We start from the raw sequence: 23,268 nt of genomic DNA, 5'->3' as shown, positions 1-23,268 counted from the left end.
TCATCATCATCATCATCTCAGCTCTTTTGTAAACACAGCAAAAGTACTTGCTCAGGTTTTAACTTTTGCAGTTTACATGACTGGAGCTTTCATCCTGCTGTGAAGTATCACTGACAACCTCTTATCATTGCTGCCTTAGGTCATTAATAAAAATTCTGCCCAGTCTTGGTTTCATACATGACAAAGCTAGGATAGAGTTAATTTTCTTAGTAGCTGGTACAGTGCTGTGTTTTGGATTCCATATGAGAATAAATGTTGAAAAACACTCATGTTTTAGTTGTTGCTAAGTAATTCTTAGTCTAAATTCAGGACTTTTCAGTTTCCCAGGCTCTGCCAGTGAGCAGGTGCACAAGAATCTGAGGGGGAGCATGGCCAGGACAGCTGCCCTGAGCTGACCAAAGGGATGTTCCACACCATGGAGTGTCATGCCCAGTAAAGAAAGTGGGGGAGTTGGTCAGGAGCTGACAGTCACTGCAGAGGGATAGGATGGGCATTGGTCAGTGCATGGTGAGCAATTGCATTGTGCAGAACTTCTCTTGGGTTTTCTTTCTCCCTCTTTTTCCTTTTCTTTACAGTTGTTATAGTTTGTTGGTATTTTTGGGTTTGTTTTGTTTTGTTTTGTTTTTTTAATACTGCTATGCAAGCAGCTGCATGATACTTGGTTGCTGGCTGCAGTTAAACTATGTCACTCTCATTCTCCTGTTGTATAACCAGGGTTTCAAAACTCTGTTTGAAGATGTTCTGGTTACAGTTTAGTTTGTGTATGTATGATAATGATATGCCAAGTAGTATGTTGAAGATGAAATGAATTGCATTTCATCTCTGGTATAGAACCTTATTCATCTGACTGCTGTGTGCAGACAAAAAAAAAATCCCACTACAGTGACTAAATAGCACTTCAAGACCTCCTGCCCTGACAATTGTGTTTTATCACTTCAGTACTTTTATTGATTTCTTACTCATTTCAGCTGGGAATTCTGTATTTCTATGGAGATTAATTTTACAGTCATAAAACCTCTGCTTTATTGTGCCTTTTTCCTTTCTATTTTCACATTAATATGATATTTTGGAAGGGAAATGTTGACAGAGCTGACTACTGAATTAAAAAAAAAATCCTCATGTAAAGACAACTTCAAAGAATTGTTCAGTTTCTAAGATGTAAATGCTTATTTCCTTTTATTAACCTTCCAGTTAGACATAGAATTTGCTACAGCAGGAAGCTAAAGTGATCCCTTAAATTTTAGGCTGTTTCCATTTATATTAAAATCTTTCTAATCTTTACTGTATGGCCCAGGAGTTATTTTAATCCTAGATATGACAGGTAAATTTCTATTTAGAGAGAGGTAAAACAGATTGGGTATATCAGGTGGATGAGTCAAGGATTCCAAGCCTCTCATGCAATCCTTAGCAACATTATTAATCCTAAGCAACTGACTTTGCAAATCTTCAATCAAAGCTGAATTTCCGCAGATGGATATGGAGAGTGTTTTCCTTCATGGAGGGAGGCAATGGGTAGTGCTGCAATGCTGACAATTTTCCCTGTCACTTTGGTTAACATGAACATTTCCAGTTGCCATCAGTAACAAAAACAAACAAGCAAACAACCCCACAAGCCAAAACTGTTATCCAATTCCTGCTATTCTAACTACAGAAGTTTCAACAGACTTCTTTTTTGCTCAAATTATCATCGAAAGAATATTCTTGTATAGCAGTAGAAGACAAAAATAAAATCAGGGTAGTTCATACAAATTCATGTTTCTTACATTACATCAAATTGAAGAACTGTCTGCTTTTGATTGCTGTGTTTTGCTATCAGTTGTATATTTGCTTTGGAACATAAGCTCTACAATGCCTTTGATGTGAAATGTCTGGCAGGTGTATCCATGTGTTCTGCACAAACAGCAAGCAAGCTAGGAACCTTGTGTGACAAAAAAAGCGGGCAAGTATTTGGGTAGTGATGAGACAGTATCTGAATTTCCACAGTGCCTTTGAAGAGGCTGGTGCACAGTGGCTCACAAGATTTATTCTGAAATACAGGGTGGCTCCTCCAGGGGGTCTAGGAAGGCTGGTGACACTGTTTTCCAGCTCCTTGTTCCCTGTGCATTCAAGAACCTGGACTGTGTTTGCTCCCTTCTAGGACAGATAAAGAAAGAAATTCGATATTGCACTAATGGGCATTGGGATAACCTACTCCTGCCCATTTGTAAATGTGATATTCTCTCATGCTCTTATGACATATCTGATTGCAAATCACAGAGGTACAGGCTGTGTCTCCCATAGCTGGATCAGTATTCACTCTCCTTTTGTGCTTTCCCTGCCCTGAAAACTCCAAGTTTACTTGGCATGAAGTCTAACTTTAGCTCTGTCTTCACACTGCTTTTTAACTTGTGCTAGTTCAGCCATAATAAAGAACAAAAGCTAAAATTCAGATAAGCGGACACTCATGATTTTCTAAGGGGGCAAAATTTTGATGCTGATAGAGAGAAGCTCACCTCAAGACAGCCATTGGGGTCACTATGTGCTCAGAGAAAATGTTGAATCCTGGAGGAAGAACTGGTGACTTGGAAGAACTGAGGTGACTTGTCTCACTGCTGTGTTGAGAATAACCCAACACGTCATCTAATTCTGTTATCAGCTTTGCTCGAAAGTGACATGCACATAAGCCCAGGTGGACTTAGGACCAAGAGTCCTACTCCACAGGGGGATTTTCACACTCAAACTTGCTTAACACAAATGGTGTAAGTATAACAAAAAGCGTCCACCTCCCTGCTGGAGAAAAGAGGATAAAGCCGTTCGGTTAAAAACCATTCTTTCACCATGTAACTTAATGAGGGCTTCCCTTCTCACATGTTTCAGCTACACAAAAAAACTCAACTCCAAACTTCAGGCAATTAATAATCAGTTGTTTTTTGTTGTTTTGTTTGTTTGTTTGTTTTTTGTTTTTTTTTTAATTGAGAAAATCTAATTGCTAATCTTCCATAGACTTTTGAAGCATAGATGAATTAAGACTTTGCATATTCTCTTCCAGCTCGTAGAAGTGATAGTAAATGACTGGTTATTAGGGGGTGTAGAAGCCTATGGAATCGAAAAGGAATCTATGGACCATGCCTGGCATTCAGCAGTTAATCAACCCTTCAGGAAACTTCTGAAGTTAGAAATAACTACTTAAGATGCACTAAAATTAAAGCTCTCCATGACCTATGAGTCAGGACACAAATGTCCTTTATGCCTTGATATTTCATTTTACAATGTCTTTTATTATGGAACAATGGAACAAGTCATGACCAAAACTTTAGTCATTAACTCCTTTCTGATCGACTACCAATTTGGAAAGTGGTGACCACATGATTCATATATATAACGCCAAAACAGGAGCAGCATGAATGTTAAATTATTTGCCATGTTCACAGACTGTCAGATGGGGCAGATAGCCAGCTTTTCAAAATAATCACAAAGTTATCTGCACAGCTGTATCATATTTTCAGCTTGTACTCCTTTACTACTGCAACCAGCATCCAATGTTCTCAACCCAATGCTCTCTTTGATGAACACGGCAAATAATTTCAATTTCATATTTCTTCTTGCTATAAATGAAAGAAAAAAAAAGTGTGACTGTCTAGTCTGATCTATTATTTCCTCTGAAGCAATATTGCAAAGGTTTCCCATTTGCAAAGCAGGAATAAAAGAGGGAGGTGATAAACAACAACCGAAGAAGAGTAGTATGGATGACATGAATAGATGAAGGGCCTAAACTAATTGTGAGAAGGGAGAAGAATGAATTGAAGTGACAACACATAATCAAATTCTCTTTTCATTGTTTAGTATCCTCAGTTCTGAAAAGTGTGTTGAACTCATGATTGTCTATCATTAAAGGACAGAACATTTGCCTTTATTGTACCCAAACTGCTTCAGTTGCTATTTATCAATCTGTTTAATTAATAAATAAATTGCTGCTCCCAATTGTTTTGGAGATGCTGCACAGTACCTCAACATTATAAGGTAAGAAAATACATTGGCAAAAATATTACAACTTAATATAATGCAATTATGTTACCGATAATCTGGAAAACAAATCTATCACTCTAGCAGTTCTACCGCCCACACACACAGTCAGAAACAAGCCCTGTGCAAAGCTCTGTGAGACACCCTGCCTCTGAGAGCTGACAGTCTGAGCCTATGGCAGGAAGCAAGTGGATATGGGCAAACAGATGGGCAAAGTGGAAGCTAACAGTGAAATGGTTATGATTAGTGTAATAGTCTCTGAATATTTGATCATGACTCTGCTGCGAGGGCAAAGAAAAAAGCCTTTATTTTATCCTTCCATAAAGGGATGGATGTTAGTAAGATAATTAGGGTAATGATGTAATTAAAAGCAAAGCTGGAGTCCCAATAGATATAGTTTATAATATGAGTGAGGAATATTACCCCATATGATGTTTTTAATATTCAGTACAGTCTGGCTTTGAGAAACATCACAAATGCTTTAAGGCAGACTTAAAAATGCCAGCTTCTAGAGGGAGAATTGGGTTGTTCCTTATTCCTTAAATAAATATTGTAGGAAAGTGCAGTGGGTAGAGAGAAAAGGTTATCCAGTTGGCAAGGACAAGCACAACTATCACCTAACTGTTCCTAAAAGGACACTTGGCAAACTCTAGAGGTCAGGGAGAGTCAGTAAGGGAGCGGATTCAAGCTGAAGAATTCTCCCTTCCAGAGCATTTTGGCTGCATTGATGGAAGCATACTGCAATTGATATGATGGGATAGCAGTGCTCACCCTTTCCACTCAGCAGCCCAGCACTGCACTAGCAGGCTTTTCTGGAGGAAAAATGCACCTCTGTTCTCCCAGCTTCAGCAGAAGGGAGAGTTGTGCTAAAATAAATCAGTCAAGCACTTAATAAGAATGACCTGTGAACTCCCTTCCCGTCAGAAATGGCCTTATTGTCAGAAAGCTGTTTTAAGTGAGAATATTTGCTCCTTGAGATTTATTTTTTCATGATTGCCTAAACTAACCACCCTTTCTATTCCTCAGGGCAATGTGAAGTCTGTGCTGATGCATTATAAAATGGCTTTGTTTGCCAGAGCCCTTTGGCCACTGAGGGTTTCTGAGCATTCACATTGATTGGAATTCATTGGCCTCTACAGTGTCCTCACCATCAATATGTTATATCCATAATACAGCAGGGAGAAAAATAAATCTGAACAACACACACAATAAATGAAAATATCCTTACTTCAAAGCATAATTAATCAAATTGCCGCAATATTAAGATAACTTTGAGGTATCTCTCCTTCCTGTAAACCTCTGTCTTAATAAACTAGATTACACAGGCACAAATTCTCAGTCCATAGGTTTTAACTCAGCTTCCCCTCTATAGACAGTTTAAGTCAACAGAAAGACTGTCACCTACTCAGAGGGCTTTGGATCAGCTTTGGGAGCTCAAAGTTTTTCCTGAAACCTGACTATTTAAGCATAACTACACCTATTCAGAGATAAGATTAAAACTACTTGAAAAATGGTACGCTTTCCTCTCACTCTTCACAAGGGAAAAAAAACACGATTTTTTTGGCTATAATCAAAAAAAAACTTTGACTCACAGCTCTTCTTTCAAATGAATGGACTTGAGAAAAAATTCTGAAAGCTTAGAAAAAGCATGGACATTTTCTTGATCTATTTCTTTGGTGATTATGTATTTATTTTCTTAAAAGAAAAGCAAATATAATTATGAAGAAGTATTATTTAGGTTACTCTAAGACTAAACTGAACCAAACAAAAATTTTATGTCAAATTCCAACATGCCCCAAACAAAAAATCCCCACACCCCCAACCTTGCCATTACAATTTTCTAAATGGTATTTTTTTCTGCACTCGGAATCAGGAAAGCCAGAGAGGTTGCATGAGATCATCACAGTGCACATTTTGGTTTAAATTTCTATATTTTTATCCAGTTTCCAAAAATAAGTACACTCCTCCATGAGGAGAGACATGCTCAAACCTCTTTTTTCCAGGTTCAAGGCATGGGTCAAAGGCAGGACTCCCCCCTTCCCCAAGGCTGCTGCAACCATCACAATCTGCAGTAGTCTTTGAATGCGTTTTTTCTCCAATGCTCACACAGAGGGTCCTTCGTTTTGCATAAATACTTCAATATTTATTGAGACAGCAAGAGAGCGTGAAAATGACTGTATAAAACAGTGGTTAGACCCATCCCAGGGGATGTGAGGCACTTGGGTTCCCTTCCCAGGCCACTGAATTTTTAATTGTATTCTAAAAAGTGGAACAGCCTTAAGAGGAGAGAGAAAGCCTGACTCAACTTCCTGGAAACCAGATGAGCTTTGTTCAAAGCCCAGATGTTAATCAAGTATAAGGAATAGGTGCATCCCCTTTTCCTGGGTTTGCTTGGCTGCCCTGATACCTGGGCCATAGGATTGGATGAGATATGATTATAATATGCATCTCTCTGGTTTATAAATAAGGTAATTTGGGCATTTGACTGCTTTCATTGATTGTTTTCAATACAGGTAAACACAAAATAATAACTTTTCAGATGTCCAAATTTCAGAAAGTTAGTATTTTGGTTCTTAGCAAATTAAGGCCATAATGAAGAGTCAGCTGTTTTCACAGCTCATGGAGAAACATTTTATTTTACCATTTCCCAAAACTGTTACTTGATTTTTCTTTTCGTACTCTTTTTTTTTTTTCCTTCAAAGAAAACATTCTTCATAGAAAGCAAATACTGAATATTGTTCAAAACAAATACACAGCTTTTGCCTCATGTACCCATTCATCCTGGAAAATTTTTGTCTGTGAGTAAACATCTACATTAGAAAGGGTTTTGATCCTATTTTCCTAATTCCTACGGTTACACACATTTATACCATGATGGGATATGAAATGAATTAAATTCAGCTTGTGTAACACTAGTGAAAGGCAATGAACTTTACATCAGGAAGGAACTGGATTCATGCTATATATAAGGGGAATCAAACAGCCTTCAAGTCTGCATTTCATGAGACACAAGAGGTATGCACCTTTTTCATTATAATTGAATGTAAGTGCTTGTATGGTTTTTAACAACCAGTGATTGCTCTTGTGGTTTTATGGCCTGGTCATATGCCCACTGAAATCAACAGAATGAGCTGTGAAAGGCTTCTGAGCTTGCTTAAAAGTGCAGCTCAGTGACACAGAACAACCCAGCTGCCTTATCAACAGAAAGGATTTGAACAAAATGACGAAAAAATAAATTTAAAAAACTTACTAAAGAAAAAGTGATTGCTTACAGAGTTTAAAATTTTTAGATGTACATGGTTTATACTTTCCCGTGCTCCTTTTCCCATCAATAATCCAACCATTCATCTTCTGTGAAATCTAAACCTTCTGTGCTTCATGTTTTATTCATCCTAAGGTGCTTAATTTATACCAAAGGACAGCAGAGGGGCTAAGAGTAGCCTGTGTAAGGGGAGATGCCTTTAAGGCTATTATTCATGCCCTTTGATCTCAAGTTTTCATTCAGGAAACTTTGGTTCTGTGGGTAATTAGAGGCTGCCACTAACTTTTACTCTATAAATTACAATAAATCTGAAGAAAGCCAAGGATGTTGGAGACTGTAGCCATGTTTTGAAATCTACAATACTCAGAGCAATTATAAATATGTTCTAAAACCCCAAAGTTAATTCTGAATCAAGGCTAGTTATTTTCTTTTAAATCTATATTTCATACTGTAATTGATAAGTATTACCAAATCCAAAAGTATTTATGACTGTTTATTTTATACACCACTTAGGTTGACACCTAACAAACTACAGTATGATGGATGAAGACTGGCACAAAACTTAAACTTTCCCATGGAAATATATGTTGTGAACTGTACATAATCAATTATTTCAGACAAAGCTCATGCTGTTTCCTCTTCTATGACACTACTACATATTTAGGTTTTCAGCTTGTTAAGCCCATTTTGGCACCACTAATGAAATAAATTATGTTTCTTGTCAGATCTCCCACTGGGTGGCGTGTGGTACCTCATGTATGTTCATTTGTCACCCTCAAATAGAATAATACTTCCTGCAGGTTCCCAGAGCAGATAACTGCCCAAGTGGAAATTAATTAAGTCATTGGTTCACTTTACTCCAAAGGATGCTAAACCACCGATGCTAAATGAGAAACTTACAGTATCACACTGGAGACACATCCAATTAAAACACCAGAAGATTTCACATGTATGTGGAGCTGTTCTCTCAGATTATGTGGAAGCGAGGACTAATAGATAATAAGTAATTTAGAATGGAAAATAAAAACAGAAAATAATCTTAAAGTCAGCAGAAACGTTCTTCCCTGAAAAATCCAGATGGAAAAATCTGCTGAAGCAGTTACACTTTGTCCTATTTCAAATTTTCAACCTGACATGGCGTTTTGTTGTGTCATGTTTCCACTAGTGATTTTTCACTTATCTTCAGCAGATAATAAATCAGTTTTTCTACATGCAAACTCATCCAAAACCAATGAGTTGGTTTATTTCCTTAAATATAACCTAAGGGAAATATTTACGATTTATTAAGTACTTGGGACTTGCTGGTAACAAAGTGATGGAATCATTCTAATTTTTTTCCCATGGAAGAGGAGAATACTTCTGTTGCTTCAATAGTCAAGGAAAAAAGAGTTTCATTTCTACTCAGGAACATAAAATAGTAGTCACATAGCCCAGAGTGATTTTTTAGTCAGAACAAAAAGTTCACCAATACTTTTGTACCTCTAGTAACTATAGGCACAAGGCTTCTACCCAATACCAATTTGTCCAGCTCCCATTACAATAACAAACCCTGGCAGGCAATAAAATTTGACATTTTGCTTTATACTTTACTGTAATTTGTTTTCCGCTTGACAGTAAGACTAATTGAAGACCAAAGAAAGGCTGAGAACCACAGAAATTAAAATCCCTGTGCTTCTGGGTTCCCAGTTCAAAATCATATTTCATTTCCAAATGGAAACTCTGCTTTGGGTTAGAGATGGCCTTCAGTGTCCCATGTGCTGGTTGGAATAAATCTGGGGATGTTTATCAAGCCTTCAGGGGCATATTGCAAAATCTTAATAATAGGAATAGATTACTTAGTTACCTCTACACACGATGGACATACTGTGAGGAAGTACCCATGCTATAGAGTAAGGAGAGTTTGTCCTGAAGAAAATTGGATTGGCAAAACTCACACATTAAAAAAGTGAAGAAAAAGAAAACAAAATATCTGTGTAATTTAGCATATGGGCATAAAAGAAAAATGGACCGATTTTGCTGTCTTTGGAGAGGTTTCTTGCCCTGTTCAGAAGGAGTGAACAAGGTTGAATATAGGATTTTCCATTTCTGTGAGAGGACTATATACTGCCAAAGTTACTAATTTTGTATCACACCAACTTAATGAGAAGTTGTCCTGCAACATAAGCATAAATAGAACCTGATCTGCATTTTATCAGGGTAAAACATCTGGTAGAGAGTCGTATGTAACACCAAAGAGCTCTTTTGTGGGCTACTGCACATGAGAGCTTGTCCTGTGGAAGGATGGGGACAGGGCCTTTCCATGCCAGGCTCTTCCCTCACAGGAAAAACTACTCCCCTGAGAAGAGAATGCTTGTTCTCTGTATACAGCCCTTCAGGAGCAAACCTGTTCTAGGCTCAGAACAGTCTGAAGGTCATAAAAATGAGTATGGTTTAGGACCTGTTAGGCAGTAGTGCGGAGGTTATGGACTTCTGGTAATGCTGCCTGCAAATGTGGGGAAGTAAAACCAAATTCTTACCTGGGACTTTGAAGTGCCCTATCATCTGCACTAAGAGTGTCTATCTATTAAAGGCAACCCAGTTTAGAGACAAACCTGGGGCATTCTGGAGGCAATGACCAACTTGTTCTGTCTGCCGTTGAGGAAACAAAGGTATTATTAGAAGTCCAGATTTTAACTGAGTTGGTTTTCTCTAAGCAGAATGGCAAATATGTAGCATGCAAATTGCAAATTATTTGCAACACCTGCTGTTTGCTAGATTCTCCTCCCCTTGCTGGGTTTTGTTCTCATTCACCTGAGAAACACAAGTGTAGGTGGCTGGTACATATAGAGGCTTTGTCCTAGAATGGATGGGGGGGGGGGGGGTGAGTAGACAACCCTATTGCCAAGACTTTAGATTTTAATTTTAGATTCAGCCCTGATATCTCCACATTCAGTTGGTAGAGCGTGCACAGGACCTCCTGCTTGTCTTGTTCATGTAGCCTGGAAACTTTTCCAGATATTTATTGTATCCCAGTACAGCGCCTAACCCAATGGAACTGGTCAAAGCTGGTGCTTCCCTGCAAGAAAAGTGATCATAATGCAATGTAACCTCTCAAAATTACTACAGTAAACACATTACTACATCTTAAAAAATGAAATACACATTTATGGTGAATGCCTCCAGATAGTTTCAAAACTTTTCCAAGAAGAATTGCATAGAGGTTGTTATTACTTAATGCAAGGGCATTTGTAGACATGAGGTTACAATGAAATTAAATTAATTCCAAACAAACAAGGAGTGGATATATATTTCCAAGGACACCACATCCTTAACAAAGACCTCTGCTTTTATTCTCAGCACTAGGAGTTGAGGGCTGCACATAAGCTTTGATCAACCTTAATTAACTCTGGATTGGTTCTGTGTCTGTGAATTGTTTATAGTATCTTGGCTGAAAGTGAGATGCTAACCAATACATTTATAGGAAAAAAAAAAAAAACAAACAAAAACAAACAAACCCTAAAACAAAGTTTGACTTGCTGGGTTAATATTATGCCAGCTAGACTGAAAAAAAAATAACCTTAAATATGTTGCTGTTCATCTTATTTTTGAAAAGGAAATCCTTACCAATTAGGATTTGTAACAGTGTTTTCCATGTGCAGTATTTCTGTCGGAAAACTTGATGAGAAGCCCTTGGTATTGCTCTGTGGCTCGGCTATGCCCTGCAGCTGTGCCTGGAGCAGGGTGTCAAACATTGAGGCTCCAGTTGTTTTGAGAAGCCAGCTGGGTGTCAGTGGGTGGTTTCCCAGCTGGCATCTTCTCAGGACTTTTGCCCAGGAGTCCCTCTGGCTGATCAGGCAGCTTAAGAGTTGAATGTGTGGCTGGGATAATATCATCTCACTGCTGTGCTCAGCTGACCTTCACAGTGTTATTGTTTTGACTCATATTTGCTTGTAAGGAATTTGCTTTTTCTGTCATTATATAAATACACAGACAGATGCAGGCCAAATCCTGAATCCTTAGTTTTGCAGGCTCCAAGCCCAGCCACAAATCTGAGCCCTGACTGGGATCTGCACTGAACAGCATTAGGCAAACACAGTGGCTGTGTGGCTTTATATAAACCCAGCCCTGACACCTCTGCAAGGCAACCTACAGGAGCACAGGTACCTGCACTGATCCTGCTGCAGAAACATCCATGGGACATTCTGGCACCTGGCAAGAAAGAATGAGGCCAGCCAGATCCCCTTCTCTTAACACCCAGCATGACCAAGCACTCTCAGTGAGCTGTGAGAAATCACCTGTACCACAGTGTTGTTTTTATACAATGCCAGTAATCTCTGCTCAGCCAGGAGGGATAGATCCCTTCTTGTGGGGAATTCACAGCTCTACTCAAGGCACAGCAGAGGTTTTTAGGAAAGAGACATCTTCAGAGAAACTGAGAGCAGGTACAGAATAAGAAGTGTACATTTCTGAAAGCACCAGTGCCAAAACCAGGATCTGTAGTTTGGTTGGTTTTGGTTGGTCATGGCTGGTTTTGTCCTCTCATTCCCATACATTTCTGCAGACATCAACGAAGTCATAGCAGTGTTACAGAAGTAAATCCAGAAAATACTGCTTTAGTCAAGACTTTTTGCACCCCTTAGACAGGAGCAATTCCAGTGACCAATCTTACCTGCCAGAATCAAGTCCTGGGATTAGCTGTGCTCAACGATTTTCAGACTGTAGTTCTCCCAAGTGCTGGTAAATCATCCGTATGTGGTCTCTGGTCTATTAAACAGCATGATCTCATCAGCCCTAAATAGCTGAGCTAAACTCTGAGAGAAACTTTGAGAGCTGACAACAGACTCAGTACCAAACTGTGGGCGTCACTGTCCTCCACAGTACTGTAGTTAAAGCAGGCTGTGGGTGGAAGCTTGGAATCACCACTACTGAAAAAAGAAAAGACATTCTATGGCAATATCTACATTAAGCTTTCCCTGGACTGGAGCTCTGGGCTCCAGAGTGTCGAGCCCACTGGCTTGGATGTGCCATGAAGGCAGACAGACATCCCAATGAGCCGGAGGAGATGGTGGTCTGAGCTCCTGGCTCTCTTGCTTGTCTCAGAAAATGCTTCTGCTCAGATCCAAAGAGATGGTTGACTTCAGACAGATCTTAGGATGTGGCAGGTTTGACTTTAAGCACTAATAGGCATAATTTTTCCCTCTGTAAGGGCCCTCAGCAGAGCTTCCCTCAGCTGATAGCATGAGGGAGGTTGGGTATTGGATGCTTTTACCTGACCAGGTCCTTCACTGCTGCTTCCACTTTTGCTTCTTAAAAACTTTGTCTGGCCCTAGGAGCCCTAGAAGGTTCTAAGATGTGAGCCCCAGCTTCTGCTTTGAGGTTTACCAAGGAAGTGTGCTATGTGAAAGAAACATATCAGAAAGCACTGAACACAGAATGAATGCAAATATTTTTTTCAATAGAAAATGTTTAATTTTTTGTTTGCTGCTTGTTTGTGCCTCAGACATGCAGCAATAATTTGAGGTTTAATTTTACCCCCTACCCCCAGTGTAATCTCTGGTCTAGAGTAAGATATGTCCTCTTTTTTCTTTTTTTTTTTTAATTTTCATGGATGCACTTATTAAAAGAAATCAGATGTCTGAGAAAACAAACAAACCAATACAAATAATTCAAACTATGCAAAGACATAAGAAAATAACCCACAAGAGATTGAAAAATGATAATTTCAATGTTTTCAATTGAAAAATAATTTTAGAAGAGGGTTGCCTTTGCAAATAGTTGGATCACTTTCACCCAAAGAATTTAGTCAATATGTGCTAGCCTATTTAAACTGTGATGTTCCACAGAAGCATCTCTGTATTGATGATATTTTTAAATTTCAAGGCTTCTGTGGTCATTTTCTGATGAGAGAAGTAAAAAAAGAAGAAGAAAGTACTGAAAAGCAGACCCTTATGATAGGAAAATATGTTTTACAGCATTTGAAACTCTGGAGGTATGGCAGAGGCTAAAAGGCTTTTGCTTTTATGCTTGTTTTTTGTTTTTCTAATGCACATCAGAAACACGCTCAAGCTGTTTCTGGGAATTGGAGTTGTCCAGTGTATCTCTCTGATCATCTCCAGCTCATTATAATGTGACCCTTGGGCCTGTGTGGTGCTGTGCCCTGCAGTCCTCCTGCTCCAAACACCCTAACTAGGGACTTGCTGGGACATGCAGACTGGATGGGACCTGCAGCAATTTTCTTTTGTGGGAAACCCAGAGCACAGACAGGGGGACCGGAGGCGCCTACTGTACCACGCCAGGGAGTTGGGCTGCTCCCAAGTCTCTCCATCTGAAATGCAAGCTCCATTTGCCATTTTCCCCCCAAGCTTTATTTCAATTTGCATACACCTATGCTGGAAGAATAGATGTACTGTGCATAAATGTCCTAACTGGCACACAAACAAAGATGTTTATACATAAGCAAATTCATCCTTTGTTGGCTATTAGAGTCATTAGTCTCTTTCAAACACTTGAGTCATTCCATTCATGGAGCAGAAAAAGTACTACTGACCTCAGCAACCCATCACAGACAAACCAGCGAGCAGCCAGTGATGGAGAAAGAAAGCAAATTCTCACTTGAAAAAAAAATTAATAAAAAATCCATAAGCTTAAATTTGTTTGCAAAAACTGTTTAGAGAATCACAACTCACAGCTTAGTGAGGAAACTCGTTTTTTAAAGAATTTAATGACAAAGAATGAAGATCAAGGTCTTGGTCCGAAGCTCATTACAGTCAATGGAAAGAATCATGGTTTAGTGGTTTTGGTGAATGCTTCCCACTTTCAAATCTGGTTGAAAAACCACAATTTCAAACCCTTTCAACTATGCAAGGAGATGGACCATCTTTCCAAAACACTTAGAGATATTCAATACCCACAGACAAGGAAAGTCATTTTGAAGAGATATGTTGGCGCACAAGGGAAAAGGGGGTGTGTGGGGAAATGAAGGAAAAATAAGACATTATTTTCTTCGTGTCTCTGCAGAGTGGGATGCAGGACAGAGAACATAAATTTAGGCCTGTGCTGCTGGGAACAGGAGAGGTGTCAGAAATCACACATTTTGCAGTGTGTTCGTCTACAAGAAAGTCCTTTGAGAGAAAAGCCTCTAAGTGTGTGAGCAGAACCCATAAAATTTTACACCCACCCCCCCAAAAAAGGAAGAATCAAGAGTCCAAACCTGCCACAGAAACCTCGACCCTTCGTTTAAATTTGTCTGCAATGCATTTACAAGACATGGGTTTAAAAAGGCTGCGTGCTTGCAGTAAAAGTTACATTTATAACTTTTTCATTGTAGCAAGCTGTTCTTGCCAGTGCCAAGATATTATTTTTTATACACAACAGCATGCATATATGGTTTTAAAATTCTGTACAGTAGTTTCATACCAAACTCTGCATTGTTTATATAATTTTTCATGTCAAAATGCATTCTGCGTTCCAGAAAAAAATGGAATATATCATATTTTAATAATTTTGCATAAATTGTGTTTACTGTGGGTTTTAAAAAAGCCTTTTCCTTCCAACTACCAATCTGATTGAAAACAATTATGCTTCTGGCACAAGACTCTGAGCAATATTCAGCACAAATTACATTTCATTCTATTATTAATAGATGTGATATGTGAGAAATGAAGATGTATGTCTACTTGTTTCTGTTTATAATTATAGCAATGCCATTCCTATTTTCCCTCTTTTATATATGCTTTTTAGAATCTTTGAGTTGGATATGTATGTGTTTGTGATCTCTTATCCAAAGGGCAAAACGACAATGAAAATAAGAGAAGCTATCCTGTTACAAGATTAATTTGGGTATGATAAATGAGTGTTTTTAGAATGAATTGCATAGGTTACCACTTAAACAGGTCTTGGCAGCAAACCAGCCCTTTTCTTCAACAAAAAGGGGGGGAAAAAATGTAGAGAATGTATAAATGAGTTGATTGCCCCAGGATGTCTCTCTCAAGAAGGATTAGAGAAACCTAGTGGGGCAGTTTCTATCCCCACAAAAGCACTATTTGTGCTACAAAAGTTCACTTTTCAGAAAAAAAGGGAAAAGAAAGAAGGTTTTCTGCTCCTGTATAACCTCTTGTAAAACATTTGGAGTCATAGGTGTCACTAAGTCAGCTCTGTACTGCAGGCCCAGCCTATCCAAAGCGAGGGAGTGAGAGTAAGTTCTCTCAAATTCTCTTCAGCAAAGACAGGGAAAGCCAAACAATGTATTTTCCTGGTATCATTGAAAAAGCACTGTGAAATCGAACTCCACAGTCCAGGGACAACTTCATCAGGGCTGTGCAGGTTTTAACTTCCAGGTTTTCAATGCACTGTGTCTTTAGGTTCAGGCTCACATGTACACTGTAAGAAAAAACCAGCAGCAGTATTCGAGGGCAGCTCCCGGTCACACACATTCTTACTCCTAAAGCTGTTTGTTCCAATTGAGACACAGGGATTTCTGAAATGCCCAATCAGTTATGAGTAAGACTCCAGCATGGCTTAAGGCCAGTCATGATATACATTTGATGAGATGGGACATCTGTGTTTCAGTTTGGTCTCTTTATAAGAAATTTATTGGCAGGAATAAGTCTAAACCGTTGTCTGGGTATGTGACAAGACAACTGGAAAGTTTTTTGGTGGAGCCTTGTAATTTTTCTTCCCTTTACTTTTTTTTCTTGCAAGATTTCTTCCTATAGCTATTTAATGAAAATAGAATGTCTTCCTCGCCCTGGTCATTGCATTTTTTCCTCTAATCTTTCTGTACTTAAAACTTTTAAAGCCACCATAGATGTTCAGATCAAGAGCCCAGTTCCTTTCTGTGGAAGACATCAGTAGACATTTATGGAAATATTATAAGAAAAATGGAAAGAAAAAGTGAACCATCCTCCCAGCAGAGTATAATCAGATTTTCTGAGGGCACAGCTGATAGGGCCCTTCGCCATGGTTTTTGCTTTATCCCATTTATTCTTCACTTCTTTGACTCAAAATCCAGTAACACTGGGCTTCAAATTATGCCTTTTTTGGCTGTCCAAAAAGATACCTCATTAAAAAAAGGTTTATTAGCTGGTAATTTTGCTGCCATCTCCTAAGCCCTAGGTTATGGAAAATTTGACTTTTTTTAATATCCTTTTGAGTTAAAAGACTTGAAATGGGCATGGCAAGAAAAGGCCAAACAGTGGAACAAAGTAGCAAAAAGTAGGGACAAAGAGAATTGTTGAAAACATGATAAGCAAAACCAGAGATGAGAGAAAGACTGATGATGGGCATATGCTTAGAATAGAATGAAGAGATTTTTCAGAGGTGAGAGGACTTGAAATGGGATCTAAAAAACCTGAACACCAACACTGTCTCTTAACCACTGCTCTGTGCTCTCTCCAGATATTTTGTTCATATCAGAGTGCTCTGTTCATTAAAATTCATACATCTACAAACAAGCAAAACAAAAGGCCTAAAACCAGATAAACAAACAAATCAAATGCTGATGCATAACAGAGGGGAAAATAAAAGGAAAGATTCCCTCCCTGGCCCCAGCTGTACATATTTATATTCACTTGGCAAACACTTGAAAGGGTTTCTATCAGATGCATTCGTGAATGTCTGAGGGTGAAAAAATGATCCTGGATAGATTCATACCAAGATATTGTTATATTTCATGGCAATCACAACCATCTTGATGATAAATTATATTTCTGTTGTTCTGTGTTTCAGCTGCGCTATGAGTTTATGGGATAGAAAGGACAAGGATGTGGCTTTCAGAAGCTGTTTATTTCAGGATGACCTGTGTAAAGGATTACCATCAGCCCATGGCATGTGGTTCATATCAGAATGTAGGAAAAGGTACAGGTATTTTTTAAGTGTGAGAATGGTATGCTCACATCTGAAACAGGAGCCACAGGAACACCTTTGTTAAGTAGGAATGGAAACATGGCCTCATGGACCAGCCTTTGGGTAGCAAAACAGGATGTCAGCTACTTTGTTCCACTTGCCCCTGGCACAGTATTTGCATATGAATGAACTGTCTTGAATTTGAATATAAGCCATCCAAAAGAGCTGGAGCTCAGTCCAAACAAAATAAATAATTTTCCTGAGATCTGAAGAGAAGGTAAATTTATTCATAAAATTATGACTGTGAATTGTGATTCTGCCACTTATATTTGAGTGTTGAAGACAGCAGTCAAATTTCCCACTGTGACACAAACCACTATTGACAACAGAGAAACATGTCTATGTGCAAAGCTCTCTGGCATGTATGCTGTCATAAAATTTATGACTGACTCTAAGACAAAGAACATTCTGATTATAGGCGCTCCTTGGAAAGGGTGAGTGAAAAAAAGAATTAATTCTATTTGTATTCTGCATTTCAGTTAACAAGACAGCCTCATCCAAAACCCAGTTAAGCAAAATATTATATTCACTGAATTGTTTTCGCTGAATTGTTTTCACTCTGAGGACGCTGGGTCCTCAGAGACTCAGATGTTACACACAACAAGGAATATAGAATTCCTGCTCCAAATAATTTGCAACATAAACCTCTGAACCATTAGTGCAAAACTGAGACCAAAACTGAGACTTTTTTTAGACCTGCAGATATCAAAGCAAGTAGTTGCTTGTGCCTGAAAGCTAAAGACAGTAGCAGCATTTGGAATCAGAAAAGACAAGTGAAAAAATGTCCACCATTCACCATTGAGACTTAAGTGAAGTAATCAGAATGGTCATTAAATCTTGTCAAGCAAGATCCTTTTCCACATATAAATTTCAAATTTCCAGCCAGGTGCAGGTTCTGGTGCTGTCACCCTAAAAACAAATCCCAAATTCTGCTTTGAATATTCCAAGTTCCCTGATTTTGTTTTCTTAGAAACGTAGGATGATTTGGGTTAGAATGCATCTTTAAAGATCATTTAATGCCCGGAGGGGGTTGGGTGTTGTCCCTAGTCACCCTTACCAAGAGAGGGAGTTTTATATTTGACGTATTCCCAGGGACACACTGGGCAATGATGCAGGGACATGAAGAGTATGTCGCATTGCTTAACATTTTATAGGTCCAATCTCATACAGTTTTGGAGGAAGATAGGAAGACAGGTCAGGTACAAAGGGTATGTATGTCTGGATACACAATATCTTTCCAGTGTCAGTATTTGAAAGGGTTTAGGTTGATCTGAGCTGCTGGTTACAAGTTGCTCTGTTCAAAGGATTAAGAACTAAGAAATAAAAAAATACTCAAGAAGTCCTATTAAAAACACAGAAAATGCATTGCAGATTTTGCTTTTGGCTGTTTACACCTCATGCTGCAGGTGGTGTGTATCATATAGATAATAAACACTTGCAAGGAAATGTTACATACGCTGTTGGCCATTCAAAGCAATTTGCTTTTCTTGGTTTGTTTCTCTCTCTCTCTCTCTCTCTCTCTCTCTCTATTTTTTTTTTTTTTTTAGAATTATTTTTCCTGTTTTTATGCTACTTGCGACAGCAGAAAGCAAGTCACCTCAGTCACCAGAAAACAAGTGGTTCTGATTTTTCTTCATTGTTAGTTGGATGTTTGTGGCTTTGCAGTCCTGGTTGTTAAACTTCATTCAAAAGCAGCCCAAGATAAACATCCAAAGGCTCTTTTTACATGCACCCATTTTTAACATTTTGTCCTCTCTCAGTAAAAATTTTTATTCCAGGCCTGCGGGGACTGAAAGATGTTGTGGTCACCTCTGTGTACTTCAAGAGACCCAGGAGGGTTGTATGAATGCTCACTTAATGAGAAGGAGGGAATCCTGAGCTCTGCAAAGGACTTTGAACTTGCCCACTGACCACATCAAGCTGTGCTGCTGTATCTAGAGTAGTGATTGCAAAGGACACATGCGTGCTCAGCACGGGCACAGGATGTGACACCTGCTTTGGGATCCAACCATCCAACCATTACTCATGTCTTTATTAACTTAAAACTGAATTATTGCTCAGCTCTTCGTCTCTGACTATGCCTATGGAGCATTCTGAAACTGCTTCTAATGCAGTGTTACAAGAAATATTTACTATGGAAATAACTTCGATACTCACTAAGAACAAATTGAAGCATTTCAGGCTATATTTTTATATGATATTTTTGACCTTAGGTAGTACCAGTTGTTGTAGAAGCCTGGCCATTTGTAGAGTGCTGTCCTTCAAGAAACAGGAGGAGGTATTGAAGTTCCAAAGAAATAAATATACTGTCTTACGTAGTGTGAGTCAATATTTCTGTTACTGTAGCTCAAAAAGCCATAATATACAATGACTTTCATTAACAGATTTCACCAATTATAAAGGAAAGAAGTCAACTTCTGGAAATGAGGATTTTTTATAAATAGAGTATCTATCATAATATTCAGACATTTGAAAACAGAGATAATGTCTACTGAACTTTGGAAGAATGTGACTTTGAAATTATCTCTTTTAGAAAGGACATTTACTTTCACTTGGATTGTAATTGGACTTGGGCAGCAAGAGCCTAATCCTGTGTCCATCCAATGTTTTTTTCTCATCAAAATGTTCCCAGTACTTAAACTGAGTCTAATTTTTACAGCCCCTTTGACTAACCTAGGTCAAGATATGAATTCATGCAATGACCAAATGGAAAGAACTTGAAGTTAGACAGCAGGAAGTCCAAAAATCTCCATTTTAGCTGCATCCTATTATAACTGTATCCAATGCTGGAGCTGAACACACAGACTTCAATTCTGTGGGAAAAAAAAATGCCACCAGCTTAGTGATGTTAAAAATTCCAGGGCAACCATTTCACTCAGCTTGTTGCCACCACCTGGAAGTAACCAAATTTTCTAACTCTGTTTTCAGCTTAGATAAATAGATAAGTTCTAAGAAAGTTTGGGTGGGTTGTAATTAATTTTCATTTATTAGACATGGATGGAAATCCACTGACCTGGTGAGGTGACTTGTGTGTTTTAAGGGATGGTGAGAATACAACCCCTGTAGTTGGCACTATTGGTTTCATATAAACTGCTCTCATACCTATTGTGCTTCTGAATTTGCTTCCCAGCCTACAGAATGCACACAAGTTTTAGTGTCTGTATATTGAGAAAACATGTAGATACAGGAGGAAAGCTATCAAAAAGGCTGAAATGAATAAAAATTACCAGCAAGGTCTTAGCAGAAGCAAATCTCATTTGGACCAGACTTCGTGCAGTGAGTACTAAGAAACTTACATAATTGGACCAACAGTTGTTGGTTTCTTTTCCAGCATCTGGTTGTCACTTGAACTACAATGCATCTCCAATTATATTTTATAGGGACCAATTTCATTTTTATAGTTTAGGAATCCTTTGGAATTGGTTTGTGACTAGAAATAAAATATTAGAATTTAAAAAAAAAAAAAAAAGAAAAAAAAAAAAAGAAGGAGAAAAGGGCTGGCTGGCCTCAGAGCTTCTAAAGAGAAAGTGAGATCAGAAATCATCACCCAGACTGGCTGCTTATAATAGCTGCTACTGAAACTGTTAATTCATAGCAGTGCCCTGAAAATATCTATCAGTCTTGTCCTCCTTGCCCATTTAAGGGGAAAGAATGAAATCCCAACCAGTTATTGGGGAGCAGTCCAAAACTCTCATCTCTTCTCTCTGCACAAGCTAGTATGCCTCAGGAATAAAGACTTCAAATGACAAAATACCTCCTTTTTCTCTTCTAAATAAATCCATCCTCTTGGTTCTAGAATGAAGGACAAAAATACTGTCCCTCATACTGAATGCAGCACACCACTCTGATCCATTGCTTACAGAAGATGGATGTCCAGCTTCTACAGAGCAGCAAAATTAGTAACACTGAGTGTTTGCTGAGAGCAACTTAATTTTGCAGCATCAGGTACCCAGCAGCTTTCCTCAGTGAAAGTTTGGGAAATTTCATCTTCGGGTGACTGGAGTGCAGTACCCATGTGCTGTTCTCAGAGGTGCTCTTTGCCTCAAGAATTGATTCCTGCCAGTAACTTTAACCTGTACAGCAGCATTTCCTGGCTCGCCCTCTTCTGAGCTAAGTTTATTTTATGCAGTACAGTAATTTACAGTGGCCTTTTACCTAAGCAAGGCAGCAGTGGCGGGGTGGGGTGAGCAGGAGGAGTAGCAGTGACAGGAAGATGCAGGGCAATTCAGTAGCTTTTTTTTCTGCTGTCAGCAGTGAGACAGTGACAATGAGTTATAGCCTGAACATCACTAGACACCACTGACCCCTGCCAGGCTGAATTACCTTCTTGAAGGGTAGCCTTCAGTTCTGTTTGGGTTAATAAAATTTATATTTTAGGATTACCCAAGGAGTAAACATTGATAGAAATGTGACATAAAGATCCTGTGATTAAACAAGCTGCTGAATATGAGCTTGTGCAGGTTTCCTAACTCAGGTGCAGCTTCACACATCTTTTGGTTATCCTGCTTTTGGAGACAAAAAAGAATAAGACTCTCCCCTACACTACACTGACATGACACAAAAACAACTCTCTTGACATCAGGTTTATTATATGATGGAAGCATTTCCTATTTGTATTCTCATATCTAGTTGTCTGCTTATCCGTGAAACAATGCATGCACTCTCCCATTTATGTCCTTCCTGCATCTAGGAAGCCAGCATTAGAGGATTCATAAATCATGACACGGTCCAGTAGTCTATTAATTTGAGGGAAGGACAGGAAATTTTTTTAATTAAGGAAGTGGCATGCTATACTGCTGTTACACAGTCAACTGAAATTTTTGTATTAACTATTCAGATTCAAATGCTTCTGAATTGTAGCAGGAAGCACATTTCAACTAGGCTTTCATGCTGTCTTGTCAGACAAGTCAGAAAAAAATCAGACTCTTATTTTCTTTAACAGATAACCTGGGACAGGTGCCAGTCTTTTCCTCCATCCATTCAGTCAAAACAGTGGCCTTTTAGATGATTTTACCTGTATTTTTATCTATAGTTTCAACATTTTCATAGCAGATGCTCACAAACTGTAAGCTCTGTTCTAATAGTGCAATGCAGCTTTAGAGTTTTAAACAAAGAATAGTCCCATTGACTCTGACAGCTTTCCATTCCTTTAAATCTGAAGCAAGACAGACCAAAATATGTTCCTTCATGTGCAGGCTGTGGTTAATTATCAGAGATGCACAGATATTTGTCTAAGAATATTATTTGGTCTTTACCATTTACAGTAATGTTTTGAGAAGTAAGAGCCTGGTTCATCCCTGTTCAACCTCCTTCTATGACTGAGAATCTGCTAAATCTTTTTTGTGCTTGAACACTTTGGCTCCATTGACAAGCTGTTTCTATCGATTTCTCTTCATATTAAAAAAAAAAGGTTAGTTTGAGTTTGCTTGTTTTTGGTGGTTTTTTATTTGTTTGTGGGGTTTTTTTTAATTTTTTTTTTTTTTTTTTTAGTTTGTTGGGGTTTTGGGGTGTTTTTTTTAACCAAAGATATGCCATATAAATGCAAACTCTTTTACAGATTGTAAGTCCAGTGCTTTCCTCCTGTCCTACTCCTTGATGATTTTTTACTTAAGCCTTGCAACAAGCTCAAACAAGATAAACACTTCACAGGATATAGAGAATGCTTTGAAGAAGTCACCTCATGTTTGGAGGTGTGACACAGGATCACAGAAATATTTCACATTAACTTTGCAAAGATTAAATCAATAAAGAAGCAATTTCAGTAACACTCCTTCAGGCTACATTTTGCAAGTGTCTTACATAATGATAAAATTAGGCATGCAATTCTTCACTTGGGTTATCTGTGGAAGCCCTAGTTACCTTTCAAAAAGACAAGTTTCAATAAACACTGTGTCAGTGCCTGCTTATGGAATTAAAACTTTTTTCCCTATGATTTCTTTAAACACATCATGTCTCCAGGTCTCTTTAATGTGTTTTTCTCCTTAACAGTGGTAGTGCTACAAGGAATAAAGACTTCAATAAAGGCTCTATTTATCCTCACAATATGGCAGTGTTCGTGCTGGAAGTGAAAGTTTTTTATGCTACTACCTTCCATATCTGAGGAACAGAAAACACCAAAAATA

General features: G+C 38.5%; 1 long non-coding RNA gene across 2 annotated transcripts; it reads left to right on the top strand.

The window, feature by feature from the left end:
- Positions 1–436: 436 nt before the first annotated feature.
- On the top strand, positions 437–19,519 carry LOC136290109 (uncharacterized). Of its 2 annotated transcripts, none has more exons than XR_010720966.1 (3): positions 437–507; positions 16,970–17,074; positions 18,925–19,519. It is a non-coding gene; the product is annotated as an uncharacterized lncRNA (long non-coding RNA). The 2 variants fall into 2 exon arrangements; XR_010720967.1 differs by having other exon boundaries at positions 16,970–17,098.
- The last annotated feature ends 3,749 nt before the right edge of the window (positions 19,520–23,268 follow it).

Source organism: Chamaea fasciata, unplaced genomic scaffold (assembly GCF_029207755.1).
Source record: "Chamaea fasciata isolate MVZ Bird 193981 ecotype frontalis unplaced genomic scaffold, bChaFas1.0.hap1 SCAF_5, whole genome shotgun sequence".
In the NCBI taxonomy this organism is placed as follows: domain Eukaryota; kingdom Metazoa; phylum Chordata; class Aves; order Passeriformes; family Sylviidae; genus Chamaea; species Chamaea fasciata.
This window is presented reverse-complemented; position numbering and strand designations above follow the sequence as displayed.